Source organism: Chrysemys picta, chromosome 8, assembly GCF_011386835.1.
Source record: "Chrysemys picta bellii isolate R12L10 chromosome 8, ASM1138683v2, whole genome shotgun sequence".
NCBI classification, from domain to species: Eukaryota; Metazoa; Chordata; order Testudines; family Emydidae; genus Chrysemys; species Chrysemys picta.
Window position 1 is genome coordinate 60,649,193 of NC_088798.1, and position 20,672 is coordinate 60,669,864.

At 41.5% G+C, this 20,672-nt stretch overlaps 1 protein-coding gene across 9 annotated transcripts in view; it reads right to left on the reverse strand.

Moving 5' to 3' along the window:
- Nucleotides 1–20,672, reverse strand: part of RABGAP1L (RAB GTPase activating protein 1 like) — a 525,894-nt gene that overhangs the window by 316,630 nt on the left and 188,592 nt on the right. The gene's annotated exons all lie outside the window — the stretch shown is intronic.

The following is a 20,672-nucleotide window of genomic DNA, read 5'->3' on the forward strand; positions in this document are numbered from 1 at the left end:
TGTAACCATTTCTGACTTTAATACCTTGTACTTGCACTCACCTGAAATCTCCTCTTTGTAGTTAAATAAACTTGTTTTATTCTTTAATCAAAACTTATCCAGTGTTGTGTTTAAACTGAACTGTCTGGGTAACTCCAGTTAAAAACTAAAGTGTTGAACATTGACCCTTTATAAGGACAACGGATCTTTAATATCTGAACTCTCCAGGAGAGGGCTGGACAGTGCATTATACATACTGTTGGGAAAAGTTGGGATTGGGAGTGTGTTGGGGTCACCCTGCACGTGGTAACCAAGGCTGGTGGAAACCAGAGTGTGCGTGGAGTTTTGCTGGCAGGCTGCAACTATACACAGATACTCAGGGTGTGACCTGCATGCTGTTTGACTATTAGTGAACAGCCCAAGTTGGGAGCTACAGCAGCAAGGCATTGTGAAACTCCTAAGGTTGAAGGACAGAAGGTAACATCCCTCACTGGTCTGGATTACATCCCTGGAATGTGATACCCACTGGATGGAAGGCAAATATCCCAATCTGGCAAGAAAAAGGAAACTTCAAATAAGTCAGGGGGTGAATACTTATTGCAGCCAGTAGACCGGCAGACTCCGCTTTAAATAAAAATTTAAAAGAAAAAAAGTAAAGGGGGGAATACACATCCCTTGTTTCATTTCTTTATTCAGCTTGTGACAAAAGACCATCATGCTTTTATCCAAGAAAAGAAAGACAGACAAAGAGTGTGCGCATTTAGAGAAAAATAAAATTTTATATTTCTTTGTGGACATGAATGGAAAGACCACATGATTGGATTTGTACTATTTAGTCATCACTGATCATTTGTTCACCTGGTCACAGAGGTATCAACACTTTTTTGTCGAGCACCAAAATTCTTTGAGAAAAGAAACTAAATGCAAAGTACACAGGTTCATGTATTTATTTCACTCAGTTTTTGATAAATAGTTTTGTAGTCTTCTTGTTTTACTGTTTAAATCTCTGTATGCTTAACTGCCACAGTGATAGATATTATTATATAGAAACTAGAAATAAATAGTATAGATTTGTTTAAAGGAACGGTTTTAAGATAGCCACAAATTGATCTTACCTTGTGTATAACATATAGCATCTGAGATACAAATGGATCTTAACTTGTATGCAACACTTACATAAAAAAATACTATTTATTTTAAAAGCTGACTTTTATACAGTACAGGAGACTGTCAGGTAAGTATTCAAAAAGTAAAGAGAACCCAATTTTTCAACAGTCAGTCTAATTTTGCATACAATCACTGTATTTGGGCATGCAAATCTGCAGTGACACATGCAAATGTGGTAATTCAGCATTCAACCACCTGATCTACATTGCCAAATATGTTTGCAGTTTTAGAAGCCAAGTTCAGGCTGGCTGAAATCTGCCCTAATGAATAACGTTTGCATTTCCTTTACAATCAGTGTGTTAAGAGCAGAAGTGAATTAGCCCTAAAACCAGAAGTAAATGTTAAATCATAATTCTCTGAATTTCAGTGATGACAGACATTAGATTTCCAGAATGGAAAACTACCAAAATACACTATATGGGACTCTGTCTCTACTTTCCCTACAGGCACAATTCCCCCTAGTAGTTGTTCCACACACCATAATATAGAAAGGTTAATGCTAGCTCACACTCTCACCTTCAAACAAATCTCGTCCTTTAGTAATGCAGTGTCCTGAATGGCAATTACGCAATCCTTTGTTTGAAGATTGGTGGATAGTTAGGAAGGAGTCAGCATGCAATCAATTTAAAATGAGATTGTAATGTTCACAGGAGGTTCATTTTTTTATTTTATTTTCTCAGAAATTACAGTGATCTGTCAATAGTCTACATATGTAATAATTCTTTACATTTTATAGAGTTCCTTTGGCTGTGGCAGCTAGGTGCTTATATACAAACTGAACACAAATTACATATAACAGTCCACAATGGGGAAGTACTTAAGAACAATTATTCTTGCCTTCAGAAATATTAGCACATACGATATGGTATACAAAACACCTACTTTTAATAATATTTTCACTCGGATTGCTATATGAACAGCTATGTGTTCATGCTCAGGATATAAAACATACCACTAAATATCTAGGGTAAGGAAGAAACCAATATGTATTATATTACCCTTCTTGCTAATTGTCTCAGTTTGGCCTGGACTACCCCGGTTTTTTAAATCGACCTGCCGAGTGTCAAGCATCTGACAGAACTATCATTTAAAAATGTGTATGGGAAGAGGAAGGAGAGATAGGGACCCTGACCCTCCACTACAAAATGCCCTGATGCCTAGGGAAATGTGTACAAAACTGCAACCAAGAGATCATAAATTCTAATCTATTCCAATGACTGCTGTTAATACATCTGCACATTTCATAGCCCTTAATAGCCAAGACTTAGAATCATAGAATATCAGGGTTGGAAGGGACCTCAGGAGGTCATCTAGTCCAACCCCCTGCTCAAAGCAGGACCAATCCCCAGACAGATTTTTGCCCCAGATGCCTAAATGGCCCCTCAAGGATTGAACTCACAACCCTGGGTTTAGCAGGCCAATGCTCAAACCACTGAGCTATCCCTCCCGCCTTCATCATATTACTTTAGGGGAGAAGCAATTATCATTCACCTAGAGTTAGGAATAGAATCCATGTTTCTGATATGACAGACCCAAATCTCATTCACTAACCTTCAGAAGAAATGTGCCAAATTATGTATTTGGATATGCTGTCTCTAGCTTGTAGGCCACACACTGCTCCCAGAGCTAGCAATTGTATCCTAATAACCAACAATACAGTGCTGTCTTGAATTACAAATGAAAGCGCTAAATATATGGAACTACACCTCTACCCCAATACAACACGACCCGATATAACACAAATTCGGATATAACGCGGTAAAGCAGTGCTCTGGGGGGGCGGGACTGCGCACTCCAGCGGATCAAAGCACATTCAATATAACGCGGTTTCACCTATAACACGGTAAGATTTTTTGGCTCCCGAGGACAGCGTTATATCGAGGTTGAGGTGTACTTTGTATATTAGTGAGTATCCTGGAATAACTGTAGTTGACACGATTTTATATTGCAAAATATTGTACTTAGAATGAATTTGTTTTATTGCTTTATTATTATTGTTTGTATTCTTCCTTTAAGAACAGCTTTAATTGTAGAATATGTTTGAAGATGACAGAGCAGCGTGGGGAAAATTTTGCCTTTGTATCCAGAGGGAGAGCAGAGGCAAAGTGTCAGCTCCCAAAATGTCAGAACTTGATTTATTACACATATTTCCCCAGAAAGTTTGCCTAGCATTTATTGTAGGACTGGATGCTTCAGGGAATTATTTAAAATCTACAGGACCTTCTATCTATAGGTCAGTAGCCTGAACCCAGCCTACATCAGTAAAGGTTAAAAGCTGTTCCCATTTAAAGGATGTTTGCTGGCCCCAACAGGAGATGAGTTCAGTGGGTCTCAGTTCCAGCTCCTACATCATAAATTCATCACCATAGTTTGCATTAATTGGTAGACTGCGCAAACAGCCCCAAAAACTGAATGGGTCATGGAGGCTGAACTACCGGTTACCTCAAGAGGAAACTTCCTCTGCCCCTATGTCAGAGCTGATGCATATTGGATAAACAAAGCAAACACCCTTCCCCAGCACTAGAGCCACGCCGTTGTTTTAGGCGTTGTTTGAGGTTTGTGGCTATTTGCAATTGTTTTCATTAAATAATTTTCCTGTCACACATGGAGCTGCACAAAACTTTAACAGCTCTGTTTAAACCTTTTCCTGGGCACTTTCAATCCAAGCCAAAATCCCAGGCCATACACTGGCTCCATTTTCTAAAAGAAATCTGGTGTCTAGTCAGTAGGCCACAGCGGGGAGCTATACCCTCCCCTTGAGCCTGCAAGAGGTAGATGCTGAGCAGCAGAGGCTAGTAGAGGTCAGAAAGGGACCACTGCCAACCAGCTAGCCTGGTCCCTTAATGATGGTGAGACAGCACAGTCCTTGCATATGTAGTCTGTTCTCTCCCACTCAGACTCCTACCTTAGGGCTGAAGGAGAAAGAAATGGGGAAAAGTCTTCTAGTTTGGAAAAGAGAAGACTGAGAGGGGACATGATAGCAGTTTTCAGGTATCTAAAAGGGTGCCATAAGGAGGAGGGAGAAAACTTGTTCACCTTAGTCTCTAAGGACAGAACAAGAAGCAATGGGCTTAATCTGCAGCAAGGGAGGTTTAGGTTGGACATTAGGAAAAAGTTCCTAACTGTCAGGGTGGTTAAACACTGGAATAAATTGCCTAGGGAGGTTGTGGAATCTCCATCTCTGGAGATATTTAAGAGTAGGTTAGATAAGTGTCTATCAGGGATGGTCTAGACAGTATTTGGTCCTGCCATGAGGGCAAGGGACTGGACTCGATGACCTCTCGAAGTCCCTTCCAGTCCTAGAATCTATGAATCTATGAAAAAGGCTGGTAGAAGACTTGCAGGAAGCTTCAAATACCATCCCACTACCAAAAGACTGTAAATGAGGGAGATCCCATGAGGGTCCCTAAAATGAGATTGAATGAAAGGAGAAGCCTTATGGTCCCCCATTTCCCAGAGTGGTGGGAAGAGGGAAGAAAACACCAGAAATGGGTGGGCGGGGAAAACTGTTCTCCATTAGGAATATCAGAGGTATGCAGCTATCCTGCTCATGTCCACGCATCCCCAAGACAACTGCAGATAGAGGCTGCCTGTTGCAAGAAGGGGCTTATGTAGGGATGGAGGAATATGGAGTCTAGTTTGGGTCCCCACTGATCTGAATAAGCATCTAAACTTTGGTATGTTATTTAATCCCCAAACTTTTAAAAGCTAAATAAAATTAAAGCTCACCAAAATATACACACAACTCTCTATAGCTAGGTGTTTTTGATCCCAGATCCCTATGGAAGAAACAGGTGGGCATTTGTGACAGAGATCATTGTTTTTGGCCACACCTTGATTAATCTCACCAGAGACAGTAGATAGCTGCCCTCTCTCCTGTCTGGGGGGGAACCTGTTTCTCCCTGTTTGGCCACATACTTTAAAGTAAAATCATTAAGCATCCATATTTCTGTATATAGTGTTAAAATATAGATTTCCAAGTGATATTAATCACCAGTGTGCCATTAGCTTTCAGAAAAGACCTCACTCCACACACTTTATAAAACAGTAATATTTATACAGTTGGTTGATTCAATTGTTTATGACTTGAGGTTCAGTCCCCCCGTCTTTACAGAGCAGTAAATCTTTGCAACATATTCTTTGAAAAGTAAAACCCAGACCAAGCTTCTCTCTCCTGAGGGTGCAGACACATCACTTGCTGGCTTGATACCTCTCTTTACCCAATATGTAAAAATGGTCCTTCATTGTCTTTTCCTCATAACCAGGCTGGTCAGAGAATAAAATACACATTCCTTTGGCTAAGGTAGACAGTGAAGAATATAATTCTAGTGTGGATTCATAACTTTTTGTACATACCCTTCACACACATCATGCAAGAATATGAATGATCATACCATTAGTTTCCCACTGCCTAACTGGTCAGCATTATTCTCATACTTGGGGCACCTTAGAGACTAACAAATTTATTAGAGCATAAGCTTTCGTGGACTACAGCCCACTTCTTCGGATGCATATAGAATGGAACATATATTGAGGAGATATATATACACACATACAGAGAGCATAAACAGCTGGGAGTTGTCTTACCAACTCTGAGAGGCCAATTAATTAAGAGAAAAAAAGTTTTGAAGTTGAGTGGTCACCATATAAATCTTTTGTATTTGTTGCAAACAAACCAAACAATTATAACCAGGTGAATATAATTAAAACCATTACAATTGCTTAAACACCAGATATAACATAAACACAAATGCAAACAATTATAATTATAATAATTGGAAATACAACAAAACCATTACCATTCCAATAATTGGGTACATTGACAAACAAAATGAGGCCCAAGTTTGATGCTGCAATAGTTTTATTGTTTTATTTTATTGTTTTAAAACAAAACTTTTATTGTTTGATGGCTATTGCAGCATCAAACTTGGGCCTCATTTTGTTTGTCAATGTACCCAATTATTGGAATGGTAATGGTTTTGTTGTATTTCCAATTATTATAATTATAATTGTTTGCATTTGTGTTTATGTTATATCTGGTGTTTAAGCAATTGTAATGGTTTTAATTATATTCACCTGGTTATAATTGTTTGGTTTGTTTGCAACAAATACAAAAGATTTATATGGTGACCACTCAACTTCAAAACTTTTTTTCTCTTAATTAATTGGCCTCTCAGAGTTGGTAAGACAACTCCCAGCTGTTTATGCTCTCTGTATGTGTGTATATATATCTCCTCAATATATGTTCCATTCTATATGCATCCGAAGAAGTGGGCTGTAGTCCACGAAAGCTTATGCTCTAATAAATTTGTTAGTCTCTAAGGTGCCACAAGTACTCCTGTTCTTCTTTTTGCGGATACAGACTAACACGGCTGCTACTCTGACACTTGGGGCAGGAAACAATGAAAATTCAATCTACCCTTTGTTCTATACTGTGCTACAATGAGCAAAGCAAATAGTAGTTTGTTTGTTTTGTGGCATTATTAGGACTTTCCTAGCATGGAAAAATTGAAGATGCCCTACCAATAAATGACCTGAAAGCACAATGTTAGATATACTTTCAGAAAGACAAACTATCTTCATAGTAACGTGCACAAGGCCAGGGGAAGAAGGAATCATTCAGACACAAATGACAACTAGTTACTTCAGTATTTCAGTTTACTATGTAGTATTATAACAACTTTAAATACTTAAGTGGGAAAGCTATGCATTAAGACCCTAAAATCTGACAGTTTTCTAAGCACTTCCCTGCTCACAGATAAATCAAGAATTATGGGCCAGATTCTCAGCTGGTGCAAATCACTGAACCTGGCCTGTTATTTGTACTTATAAGTTTATCCTATTGTTTTCATACAAAATATGCCTCACAGGTAAGTCTGTCCAATACATGAGACCCTGATATTCTAACAAACAGTAATGGTTGGGTTGGAGGTAATGCAACCGAAAAATTGGGACAGGGGTGGGAGAAGGTGCCTATATAAGACAAAGCCTCAAATATCAGGACTGTCCTTGTAAAATTGGGACACCTGGTCACCTTAGTCGGAGGAAAGAGAAGAGACTAATGCTTCATCAAATTTTATCACCTAGGTTTGCTGTTGATTTGTCAGAATTTTTCTGCCATTGTCTATGTTCAAGCAGGCAAAACAAAAGGCAGCAGCATAAAAACAGTTACAATTACTAAACAAAACAGGTAAGCATATTAGAAACTCCACAATAGTTAAGTACCTGAACTTGCAATATACAGCATCTCTTCTCCAAGGTGCCAAGCACACTTCATTCTCAGTGAAGTCAATGGCAGTTGAGGGCAAGAACAAGTCACATGATCAAACTCTAAGTGTTAAGAAACTCTTTAAAGCTGAATAAAACTAATTTCTGGTAAGTGTATTTTAGGTAAAGTGTTTTAACAAATACACATAACTGATTTTAAGTATGATCTTTTGTCATAACTCCTGTTCATTATTTTCATTAGATAATTTCATTCAAATCTGATATCCAAGTTCCTCATTGTATTTAACAATTATATTCCTTAATTGGATATTCATTTATTGTACAGTGTACAATAAACCATTTTTATTTATTTGTTTAGCACCAATGTGCTTGGCACTGTGCACTATGCAAATACCATCTCAATAGGTTCAACAGATTAGAGAACACATTTTCAAACAGGTATATGTGCATTTTTTGTGTGTGCCATATAAGCTGGGGTTGTGGGCACTAATCAGAGCTTCACACACCAACTCAAATATGCACAAAATATGTACACAATTCATTAAAAATTTGGGTTTAACTACTTTACTAAAACATAATAAAATATATTTTTTATGAGTCACTTCATTCCAACAACAAAGGTTATACTGAGGGAAACAGGAATGGATTGGCTTTCCAAGAGCAATAATATGCCTCAACATTTACTAATTATTTGTAGTAAATGTTTTCAGTCCATATGGCATAATAGCCCAAAATCTTCAAAGCTGCAGAAATGTAGCACTACTGAAATAAATCAAAAAGCTACTAAAAATGTTTGTAAAACATGAGACCTTTCTATCTCCTAACTTTCAGCACTTATAAAACTCAGAATATTATTAATTTACACCAGAAAATGACATGCTGTCCTATCAGTCTTCCTTCCTTCATGAAGAGCAAAATGTATGACACTTATAAAAGTGGGGATTCACAAAACATGGCATGAACAATCTAAGAGTGTGGAGAGACCCACCTTATCCTTTGTCTCCTAGGAAAAGTAGATAAAATTAAAGCAGCAGAATCTGCTATGGATATTGAACAAACTGAAATTAAACAAAAATAAAACTGGGCAACAAGCTCACAGACACCACACGATACTAACACATGAAGGTATGCTCCCGCAAGAAGTATTTCACCTAATACCCAAGCCAATCATTAAGAAACTGATATCCAACACAGACCAAGTGTGATATGATTACCAAGAATTACTTATATGTCATTTTCACTTTTTAATAAGAAGGCTAAAATCTTAACTGCCTTTAAATCATTGGATATTTTTCTCTTTTTTCTTAGCAAACTGCAGAAAATTATCTTATACATTATCAATTACAGAAGATTTATGAGAGTCTGCAGTCACACCACCCTGGGTGATGATCTTATCTCTAAGCAGGTAAGGAGGTCATGCCTATTCAATATGTAAACAGAACACAGCCAAAGAACAAGCCAGACACTGGAAGAAAAATTCAGTAGGTGAAAGCTTTCCACAGCGTTAGTATTAAGCAAATTTCCCCCTCTAAAACAGCGTCAGGAAACAATGTGCAGCTGGATGTGCTTTTTTTTCCTAAGCAGGTTTGAAACCATCGTTTGGACAAGTTGTGGTCTCCAAAGATCCCAAGACAAATTTTCACAAAAGTAAAGTTGTTAACCTACATCCCCTAGCCATAAATCAGTTTGTAAGGGTCTTTGTGGTAAATACTTGTCTTATTAGAAGAAGAGAAAGTAGTCTATTTAGAAATAATAATAGCAGCTCACTGCAAAAACCCATTATCGAGAAGTTGCTGGACTTGAAAATGAACAAAATCTTGCCTACCACTGGTGCTCTCATATAGGTTAATATTAGAGGTAGACCACTAAGCAGCAAGTTTAATGGCAAGTGATGCTTCCCAGGACATTCGACAGGAGGAGCAGAAGGTACTGTACTCTAAAAGGAAGCATAAACTAACCCACCCTCAGTTAGGACAAACAAATGAAATGTCCTGTACAGGAGAAATTTGCCAGAAAGTTGCTATGCAAATATTCTTTTCTAGTTTCTTTCTTTAAAACAGCCTGCACAGGCAGCTGGTGTGCAAATCCCCTTTTCAATTAGAGTCCTTTGTTGTTTAATTAGTCCCAGAACATTTAACAATGTAAGCCTGCATTGTGCATTGGGATAAAAGATGCTTCTCCCTCTTGGTTCTAACTTAATATCCTCTGTTGATGCTAGAAATAACAAATTGATCTATTTTCTATCCAAATCAATGGCGTCTTTCCATGTTAGAAATAATCCTCAAATCTACAAGTGAACATTTCAAGGCTACTTTTGCAGTCAGAAATTAAGATGGGGGCTTCCTAATAGAAACAGAAATTACAAAGCTTTCAATAAAGAAATAAATACACTTGTTCAAAACCTTATCCCAGAATTCCTGAGTCATTTTTCTAAATTAACAGTTGCAAATACTGACAGATCTATACTTTTTTGGTTAGAAGTCCGGTTAGCGACGCAGCGTGGCTAAAGAAGGCTCCTTGCCTGCCCTGGCTCCGTGCAGTTCCTGGAAGTGGCCAGCATTTCCCTCCAGCTCCTAGGTGGAGGGGCGGCCAGAGAAGCTCTGCGCACTGCCCCCACCCAGTGGTGAGCTGGAGCCGGTTCGCACCGGTTTGCAGGAACCGGTTGTTAAATTTAGAAGCCCTGTCCAACCGGTTCTAAAAGGGCTTTTAAATTTAAAGTGGCGCCTTAGGCACCGACTCTGTGAGCTCCGGCAGCTCCCCGCCCCGCCCCTGGCCCCAGCTCACCTCTGCTCCGCCTCCGCCTCCTCCCCTGAACGCTCCGCCCTGCTTCTCCTCCCTCCCACCCCCCCACTTCCCACGAATCAGCTGTTCGCGCGGGAAGCCTGGGAGGGCTGAGAAGCAAGCGGTAGCTTTGCGCTCAGGCCCAGGGAGGCGGAGACAGAGCGGAGGTGAGCTGGGGTGGGGGGGCACGAGGGGACTGCCTGCGCCGCAGCAGATAACCCCCTGCTCCCCCGCAGCTACGCTACCCTGCCCCTAGGACCCAGAGGGACATGACGGATGTTTCCCGGGAGCCGCCCCAGGTAAGCATCGCCGGGACTCCTCACCTCGCCCCCCGGCAGGTCCCTCTGGCTCTTAGGGGCGGGGCGGGGTGGGCACCCACTACGGTGGCCCATGAGACCCTCCTGCCCGGCCCCTGAGCTCGAGGCCGGGGAGGCTAGTCCTCGGCTGTTCCCCCTCCCCCGCAGTTTCAGCTTGCCCCGCCTCCGGCTCATGCTCTGGGCGGCGGGCTCGGCGTGACCCGGTGCTCCAGCCGAGAGGCAAGGCTATAGCACCGCCAGCCACCAGTGCTCCACGTGGTGCGCAGTGGCGGCGGCGGCCTGGCCTGGCTCCAGCTGAATGGCGCGGCAGTAGTGCCACCAGCCACCTCCAGGCAGCGCGGTAAGGGGGCAGGGAGCAGGGGTGGGGGGGTTGGATAGAGGGCAGGGGAGTTCGGAGGTGGTGGTCGGGGGGGGATAGGGGTCGGGGCGGTCAGAGGGCGGGGAACAGGGGGATTGAATGGGGGCAAGGGTCCCAGGGGGGAAGTCAGGAAGAAGCAGAGGTTGGATGGGGCAGTGGGAGGCAGTGAGGGGACAGAGAGAAGGGGTGGTTGGATGGGGTAGGGTTCCCGGGGGGCCATCAAGAATTAGAGGAAGGGTTGGATGAGGTGCCAGGGGGCAAGAAAGAGGGGTGGATGGGGCAGGGACCTGGGGGGGGGGGGAATCAAGGAACGCAGGGGGTTGGATGGGGCAGAGGTCCTGGGGGGCGGGCCACGACCCCCTCGTGGGGTGAGGAAGGAAACGGTTGTTAAGATTTTGGCAGCTCATCACTGCTCCCGCCCCCAGAGCTGCCTTGACAGCTCATCGCAGCTAATGGGAGCTGCAGGAGTGGCACCTGTGGGGGCTGGCAGTGCACACCACACAGAGCCGCCTGGCCACGCCTCCACCTAGGGGCTGGACATGCTGGCCGCTTCTGGGACCAGCGCGGAGCCAGGGCAGGAAGGGAGCCTGCCTTGGCCCCGTTGTGCCGCTGACTGGGAGCCACCTGAGTTAAGCATTGCCCAGCCAGAGCCAGCACCCCGAATGCCCTGCCCCAGGTCGGAACCCCCTCCCTCACCCTAACTCCCTCCCAGAGCCCGCTCCCCATACCCCCTCCTGCATCCCAACCCCATGCCCCAGCCCTGAGCCCCACCACCACCACCACACACACACCCAAACTCCATTCTGGAGCCCGCACCCCAAACCCTCTCCCACACCCCAACCCACTGCCCCTCCTGCATCCCAACCCCCCATCCTCGACCCCACCACATAGCCCACACCCCCTGCCCCAACCCTGAGCCTGCTCCCGCACTCCAAACCCTTTGGTCCCAGCCTGGAGCCCCCTCCTGCATCCCAAACCCCTTGGCCCCAGCCCAGAGCCCAAAACCCCTGCCCCAGCCCTGAACCCGCTCCTGCACTCCAAACCCCTTGGTCCTAGCCCGGAGCCCCCTCGTGTACCCCAAGCCCCTCATCTCCAGCCCCATCCCAGAGTCTGTACCCATAGCAGGAGCCCTCACCCCCTCCTGCATCCCAAACCCCTACCCCAGGAACCCCCTCCTACACCCTGAACCCTCATTTCTGGCCCCACCCCAGAGCCCTCACCCCCTCTCGCATCCCAACCCAGTGAAAGGAAGTGAGGGTAGAGGAGAGCAAGCGACGGAGGGAGGAGAGCTGGAGGGAATAGGGGTGAAGCCTCAGAGAGGGGGCAGGGCCTTGGGGGAAGGGGTGGTGGAAGGGTGTTCGGTTTTGTGCAATTAGAAAGTTGGCAACCCTATTTTGCTGCAAGCAATTTTTTTCAGAGGACATGCTTGCAAATTTAATTTTACATTAGAGACCATAAAACCTCCTTATTTAAAGGATCTATAAAGACCTGAAGCCTTAACTCTGGGTCTTTTCTTTTCCCATTTAAATTGAGATAGTATGAAACAAATTAGGAAACTTATATCTGATATCACAATAATACGACGACAGCTTGAAACAGAAAGAATAAACTAGGTAGTACATTCATTTTAATCAATGAGATTCTAACCAGACAAGAAATAGTATATTTACTCCATGTTTCCATAATTCCTGATCCATGTCAACAATGGCATTTATAAACACCTTAATTCAACTGGCCCTTAACTGGATTGCAATTGCTTCCCTATGTCCATTTCAATTTATGTTTTTTAAAGAGATCTGTTCTCCTGATTTTGTAATTTACTCCCAGAATCAAACTTTCCATACTTTGAGACCCAGAAGAATCTCCAGAAAGGTCGCTCTCCAACTGATGGCCTGCAATTACGTTCTTGGCCCAGATACATGCATTACACAGTGAGCAAACAGAGCTAATTTTTGGCTGATTTTTTCCCACTTCTATTCCTTTAATTAGTTGATTATATCTAATTTTCTGGGCAAACGCTTCTATTTCCATAGCCAATAATAATGACAATCATGGACAGACTTGTGTGGTTCCCCTATACAAGTCAATTCTTCCAGAAATACAGCCATTAACTCTTGCCTAAGGTTCTTCATACAAATCTCAGTCCATTTAAGGACATTTGTATTGCATTCACATCCAAATATATCACCCCATATAACCCCAAATACATTCTATAATGACAATTTTGTTCTTTTTTTCAGCATACTAAATAAATCACTTTCAATTCTCTTTTAATATTGTCTGCTAATTGCCTGTCCTTGATCATTTGTTCCTGTGTATGCAGTTAGGAAACATATTTAATATTTTATCTAGCACCTTAGCAAACCGAGAAATGTGATTTTAAACTGACAGCATCCCATTAAGTAATCACAGAGAACTTTAAAGAACAATAATTCCCTAGCTGATTCAATTCTGGCAACACTAATAATAGTTTGCCTTGTTCTATTATAAGTTTGTTTTTTTCTTAAGAATCAAAAGCCACAAAATTTAAGGGAACGTGAAACATTAATGAGATGCACCTAGGATAGGAAAGATTTTGTTCATTTTCAAGTCCAGCAAGTCCTCTGCAGTGAGATGCCTTTATTATTTCTAAGTGATAGGCCATTTTGGCCTCTTTAAATAATAATTTACATTTATATAGAGCCTTTCATTAAGATTTGCAAATTGATTTATGGATAGGACATTGTGGGCAGGACAGGGCTTATGAACCGTAAACAAAACCTGATAGGTATCAATCACATTTTAAAGTTTATGTGCCAAGTGTTGTCTTTGGTGAGAGAGCTAAGATTACAATTGACCTGGGGTAAATGATTGGTCCTTTCGGACTGGGAGTAATCGGAATATTGTTGTGATTTTTGGTGTAAGGGATCATCTATCACAAACGACGGCTTACCTGGGTGGCAAGATAGACTGGAGTACTCAAGGGGACTGTTTATGACTCCATGTTGAGGCTTACAGTGCTTGCAGAGTACATACTTGGCTGGTGAAATCTAATTATAGAACACACAACTAGTTTGGGGTTTGTGCCATGGTTTGTAACAGTCTGCCCTAAGTTGGCACCCACATTTGTGAGCCACTCCAGACAGCCTTACACTACCACCCATTCCTTTTCTCTCTCATCAGAAATGCTTTCCTGTTTCAGTTTCCCTACCTTACATGCCATTTGTGCATCACAGCAGGTGGCTCCATTTGACTTTCCTGCTTCTGCAGGTTGCTTCTCTCAGTGTTGTGTCAAAAACAGCAGACATGTCTCTTGGAGGACAAGGTATGTTATAAATCATCTTTTTAATAAGGGGAGAAATCTTTCTTTCCTGTGTTGAGTTTAAAAAAACCCAACCCCACCCAAAACACAGACTCTAGCACTCACAAAAAAAGGAAAATAAAATGATAGATTTCAACTTTGTATTTAAAATGCTATTTTGATATGGTTGCAGTTAAAAATGAAAATAAAATAACCATTTTATGTTGTCACTGAACTGTATGTTGAAATGTGGGAACATTAATTATGAAGTTACTTGACAATACATGGTTAGACAATTAGAAGTATTTTTTGCATTATGTTTGTCAAATGTATGACATTTTCAAAAAGTTTGTACATTAGTAGAATTCCAAAATTAGAATAAAATTTACTTTTAGTATCTGCCATAATTTAATTCATATATGATATATTTCCTGTCGTCTGCCTACAAGTAGTAATTTTTCATAAAGTCAAGCAGATAGCTCCTCATTGTGGGTTATGTCATGTCAGTGCTGGAGTATTTCCAAAGCCTCCAGACACTAACATAACTCTCTTCTCTACTTGAGATAGTCACAAGCAATGACGGCTAGATATTAGACATTCAGTATTAGAGACTCCAAGTGTCAATTCCCCATTCCTGCTTAGGAACTAAAGCCAAAGTTTTCCTACCTTGTGCCTCAAGTTAGGTCCCTAAATCCATATTTGCAAACATTCAATTAAAGATAATTGATTTACTTGTTTGCACCCAAGTCTTCTACTGTAAAGCTTCCTACTTTTAGAGACTATGCTACCAAGAGGTCAAGAAACCTAACAAGACATTGAGTTTCCAGAAATGAGCCTAATATCCACAAATAGGAAAGGTCAAGTGAAGAGCAATGAAAATCGGAGAATGTAGAGACCTCCCATCAATGAAAGGCTAAAAAGATGATGACTAGTTCAGAAAGGAAACAAATTAGAGAAGAGGCAATAGAGGCACTGAAGGGTACAGCAAAAAATAAGGTGAGCATTCCCATTTATCCTCTTTTCATAATATAAGGGAAAAATTAAGACAGAGAATTTAAATTTTGGAACAGAACAAATAATCTATGAAATTTATTATAAAAAAAATTATTGCAGCAAAGACCTTAGGATTCAGAAGAGGAACAGACATTTATATGGATAAAATACTGAGTTTTATGATCCAAGATTAAATTAACATTTTTTTTAAATGCCAAAAACAATTCTTTAAAATATAAACCAACCATGAACTGACAGCATTTAGGGAGAAACTTTCCCTATTGCAGATTATTCCATAATTGTCCATTAAGAGGATATCTAGTATTAGCCATCACTAGAGACAAGATACCAGAACAGATGGACCTTTTATCTGGTTAACTATAGCAATTCCTATGTTCCTAGGTTTTGTAACAGCTTAAAGAGATTTTCATGGATAGGTTGACCAGATAGCAAGTGAGAAAAATCAGGACGGGGGTGGAGGGTAATAGGAGCCTATGTAAGAAAAAGCCCCAAATATCGAGACTGTCCCTATAAAATCGGGATATCTGCTCATCCTGTTAATGGAAAACAGAAAAAGTATTATATGAGCAATAATTACATGCAGAGAAATAAACTACATAAAATATTAGAAGAAGGTATACATAAGGTAAAATGACCTTAACAGACAAGTGAAGTGACAGTCAACCTAGCAATTTAAAAATACGCTGTGGTGAACAGAAGAGTCAGACCAGGATTTATTGTACAACATTGCCCAAGCCAGCTGGCCATCAGAGATTTATTTCAATTTGTAATAAAAGTCCCAAGTTCTTCAAGCACATACAGATTTTAAAAAACAAAACAAAACAAATGTCATCATTGACCATAAAGACCCCCCCCCCCCCAAAGTCCAGCAAAGTAAAAGCAAACATCCCTTAATGCAAACGCCAACCACTCAACCCCAAGAAAAGCATGAGAAAACAGGTAATCTTTGCAATGTGCCAGTAAGATAAAGATCCAAACTTTATGAAACTAAAGAGAGTGGGGCAAGATCTATTGTCATGGGTCCCTACCTGGAAACACCATGCCACCAGCCCACTTCCATTTAAACATGAAGGCTGTTAGCTCAACTACCACAGCAGACCTTAAGGGTTGCAGTATCATGCAAGCAAAGAAGCAGTCTACAAGGCAGCCAGCATTCAGCAGGTCACATCCAGAAACAAAATGTAAGCTTCTTGATACACAGTGGCATGTGCAAAGGTTGTTCCATTGTGCAGGTACATAGAAAGGCTACCTCCATGCACCCCATCCCTTTTCACCCATTTAAAAGCTAGTCACAATGTGGCAGACTGCACGGCAGCAATCCAATCTAGAAGTGACTAAGACATGCAGTAGTATAGCACAGTCTACATTCAAAAGGAAAAAGTTACAACCTTCTAACAAAGTACAGTTAGAAAAAAGTACTCTCAGTGAGCTAATTACAGAAGTTGTGCTGAGCTTCTTGGGTGGTATGAAATGTGCTTTTTTCACTGTTGGTCTGCCAGCATTACAGGTGTGTGTCAGATTTCTACCAGGCATTTTGTTCTTAGATTGGGTCTGTGGTGTACTGCAATGCCGTGTGCCGGCCAAAACCATTGGAATAGTGGGAGGCACTTACACTTAACTGCCGGTGCACCTGCATTCATTTTGTGCGTAGCTCTTAGGGATCCGGTGCCTTTGAGTCTGGGCCACCATCCACGGTGCCAACAACCTGTATTTTACTTATGTTGCACCAGTCAGGTCTAGACCTTCTTGGATTGCTTGTGGGGGGGAGGTGTGTAATTCTGGACTTTGTTCCCTTGTAATTCAATATCGGTCTTGCTTCTTTTACTCCCACATTTCTTTCCTTCAATTCAGGGAAATTGGGCAGTCACTGTTACAAAGTACTGATATGTGCACATAGTGTTTTGAGTACTCTCTAGTGGTATTTCTAATTACAATACTACTTAGTACAAGAAATCTCTTGTTGGACATTATCCAGAATCTTTCACAGGAAGTTGAGTGTTTCTGTGTCTAGAAAGTGGAGAAACAATAAAGCATAGTGGATTCTTAGGACAAGATAGATTTGAAGTTTCTATCCTCTTCTGTAGATAAGCTTGATAAGTTTATTGAGGGGATAGTATGATGGGAGTGCCTACAAAGGCATGTGGCCCATCTGTCACTGCTATTACCAAACAATTTAAATGGCTAGAGATGGGACACTATACAGGGAGGGCTCTGAGTTACTACAGTGAATTCTTGCCCACGTGTCTGGCTGGTGGGTCTCCCCTACATGTTCAGGGTCTAACTGATTGCCATATTTGGAGTTGGAAGAAGTTTCCCCCCCGGGTCAGACTGGCAGAGACCCTGAGGGGTTTTCACCTTCCTCTGCAGTGTGGAGCATGAGTCACTTGCTGGTTTGAACTAGAGTAAATGGTGGATTCTCAGTAACCTGAAATCTTTAAACCATGATTTGAGGACCTCAGTAACCCAGCCAGAGGTTAGGGGTCTATTATAGGAGTGGGTGGGTGAAGTTCTGTGGCCTGTGATGTGCAGGAGGTCAGACTAGATGCTCATGATGGTCCTTTCTGGCCTTAAAGTCTACGAGTCAACACTTCTATCTGCAAATTCAGCAACAGACAAGGAACCAAGAGAAACCTACACTCAGAACCTTAGCAACAAAAAGGCAAACAAATTCCTTCATTCAAGGAACCTCATGCAACCTTTGTTTTCCCTCCCACTGTTCTTCCTTGTCTGCCAACATTACCTCTGTCTTCCCTAAACTGAGTCACTGCCAAGTAGCTCTCATTAAAGCCTCTATCTTGACCAGAAACTGGAAAAGCTGATAGACTGTGAAGTCTGGGTCTGATGTAGTAAGACCACAGTGCTAGGTATCATATGTATACTAAAGGCACTGCAGCTCATAGTACTTAACTATCTCCCATAACAGCCTCAGATACGTGTTGAGTAAGAGGCATGACAGATTAGAATCTGGAGTACTGCACATGAGTGTGTCCACTGTGCTAAATGAAGGGAGGGGAGGAGGTATTTCCCTTTTATGGACATCCCAGCCAGCAGCTATGAAATCCCTCTTAGTAGCTGTTCCCTAATTGCTCTACCTGTAAAGGGTTAAAAAGTCTCACTGCTATGCATAGGTAAAAGGAAGTGAGTGGGCACCTGGCCAAAAGAGCCAAGGGGAAGCTAGAACGTTTTAAAATTGAAACAAGACACCCCTTTTGTCGGTCTTTTGTTGTTCTCCTGGGGAGAGGTGGACAGGACAGCAGTTATACCGTAAGAAGCTTGGACAAGGTATGAAAAAATCATCAGTATTATACCTAGAAACTACTCATTTAAAACCCCAGATATGTAAGTAGATCAAGAAATGTCTAGGCAGATGTGATTAGGTTTATCCCTTTTATTTCGTTATGGCTTGTGGATTCCTCTGTGCTAACCCCAGGTGCTTTTGTTTTGCTTGTAATATTTAAGCTGGATCTCAAGAAAGCTATTCTTGATGCTTAATCCTTGTAGTTGCCCTTTTAAGATCTAGCAATAGCCTGAGTTCCTAGATGTATTTTCTTTCTTTTTTTTATTAATAAAATTTACCTTTATTTAGAACAGAATTGGTTGTTTTTTTTTCAGCTCTTCCCCAGAGGGAGAGTGAAAGGGCTTGAGGGTACCCCACAGGAAGGAATTCCCAAGTGTGCTACACAAGTGCTCTCAAAGGGGTTCTGCACTTGGGTGGTGGCAGCATCTACCAATCCAACGTCAGAGAAAAGCTGTAACCTTGGGAGTTTAATACAAGCCTGGAGTGGCCAGTATTAATTATTAGAATCCTTGCGGACCCCCACCTTCCCCACTCGAAGTGCCAGAGTGAGGAATTAGTCTTAACATCCACAGATAAGCAATTGTCAAAATTTTTTGGTCCTGTCAGAGAAAAAAGCATGAGGCTGGTTCAACTACCCATGCCAGGGTCCACAAATGTCCATGTTAACAGTGTCTTGTGATCAAAGACTAACGATGGATCCAAAAGAATGAGCACAGACCCTTGATCTTCAGTCACCAGAAGATGATCATCCTACACTGCAACCTCCATACCATAAAAAGGCCTAAAATAAGGGTCCCCAGATGTCTTGACACTCTAGATATTATCTGAGCTGCTTTGCCACAGCCTACTCAATAAACCTCCCTTAAAAAGAGAGATTGTAGACAAGACTGTAATTAAGATTCTCTGTATCAAAAAAGTCTAACAACTGCTTCTTTAAAAGATGCTAAAAAGGCATCATTGACAATTCCTACTAACAGCTGAATTTCTCTCCATTCACCTTTACCAGCCAAGATAATCATGAGTACAAGTTAACGTCTCAGGTTGTGCCCCAGCACATTGAGAATGGACACAAGTGATACTTGCTGAAACGCTAACAGAAAAGTCTTCGTATTTTTCTCTCCCTCCCATCATCTACCCCAGGCACAGTTACACCACATAGGACTAACGAAAAGCTTGCTACAGCCAATTTTAAACGTAAGCCTTTGAATGACAAGCCCCCCTCAGAACAATCTGAAACACAGGATGTTAAAACAACACAAATTGTATAGACTTTGTTAATACCTACTAGATCCCATAAGGTTTTTAGGTTCTCACTGATAGAATAAGACCTCACTAGGACAGGCATGAGGGCCAGTGAAAGATATACGCAGAATCATGAACATTTAAAGTGAAAATAACATCTTCACTGGAAAAAAAAATCCACTTCATCTCATTTCACTAACCATTTTATCCATCATATGCCAAATTATATAGTCGCCAGCATTTGTATATTCATAGTTGATGGGGCAAAGTTCATGCCTTCAGAGAAAAAGATTTCCATTCAGCAAAAGTGAGTTTGCAAAAATTTCATATCGAACGTTAGATGCAATTGTCCCTTAATAATCTCGAAAAATATAAGCCACCTAGAAATCCTTAGATTCTACTAGTTCATGAAAAGCCTAAATTGCAACTACATATTTTTGTAAGGCAACAGTTTGAAGATCAGAGTCATATAGAAAAGTAATCATTTTTTTTACCCCACAATAAACAGCTTCCCCATTGTTAGAATGGAGGGGAAGAATAACAATGAATGGATTTGATGCAGCACACAACAAAATGGTGGTCTCACAATGGCTCCCAGAGAAAACTGTGTCCAAATCACACAAAACATTATCAACTGACTCTCCTGCTGGCAAGGCTAAATAAGCTATGAAGACCAAACTCTTCTCTCAATTCCAGGAGCAACTTTCTCACCTTAAAATCCTAGCTGACTGGTCAGATTAAAAGGTACAAGCAGCAACAGGATAAGACAGAGTTCCATCTCTCTAATGTCTCTACTTGAGACTTGTGAGGGCACCAGATACTAAAATGATGGCACCCTAAGTATGCTACTAATTACTACTAGTATAGTAGTCAGGATTGAGTCATACTGGGAGGACATTGTGAGGAAGTTTGCATTGCCATTGCCCATGCTGTATGTTTTCTGTGGACAGAAAATTTCAGTCTCTGGGGCTATAAATCCAGTACATTTTACAAGCACTATGTAAAACT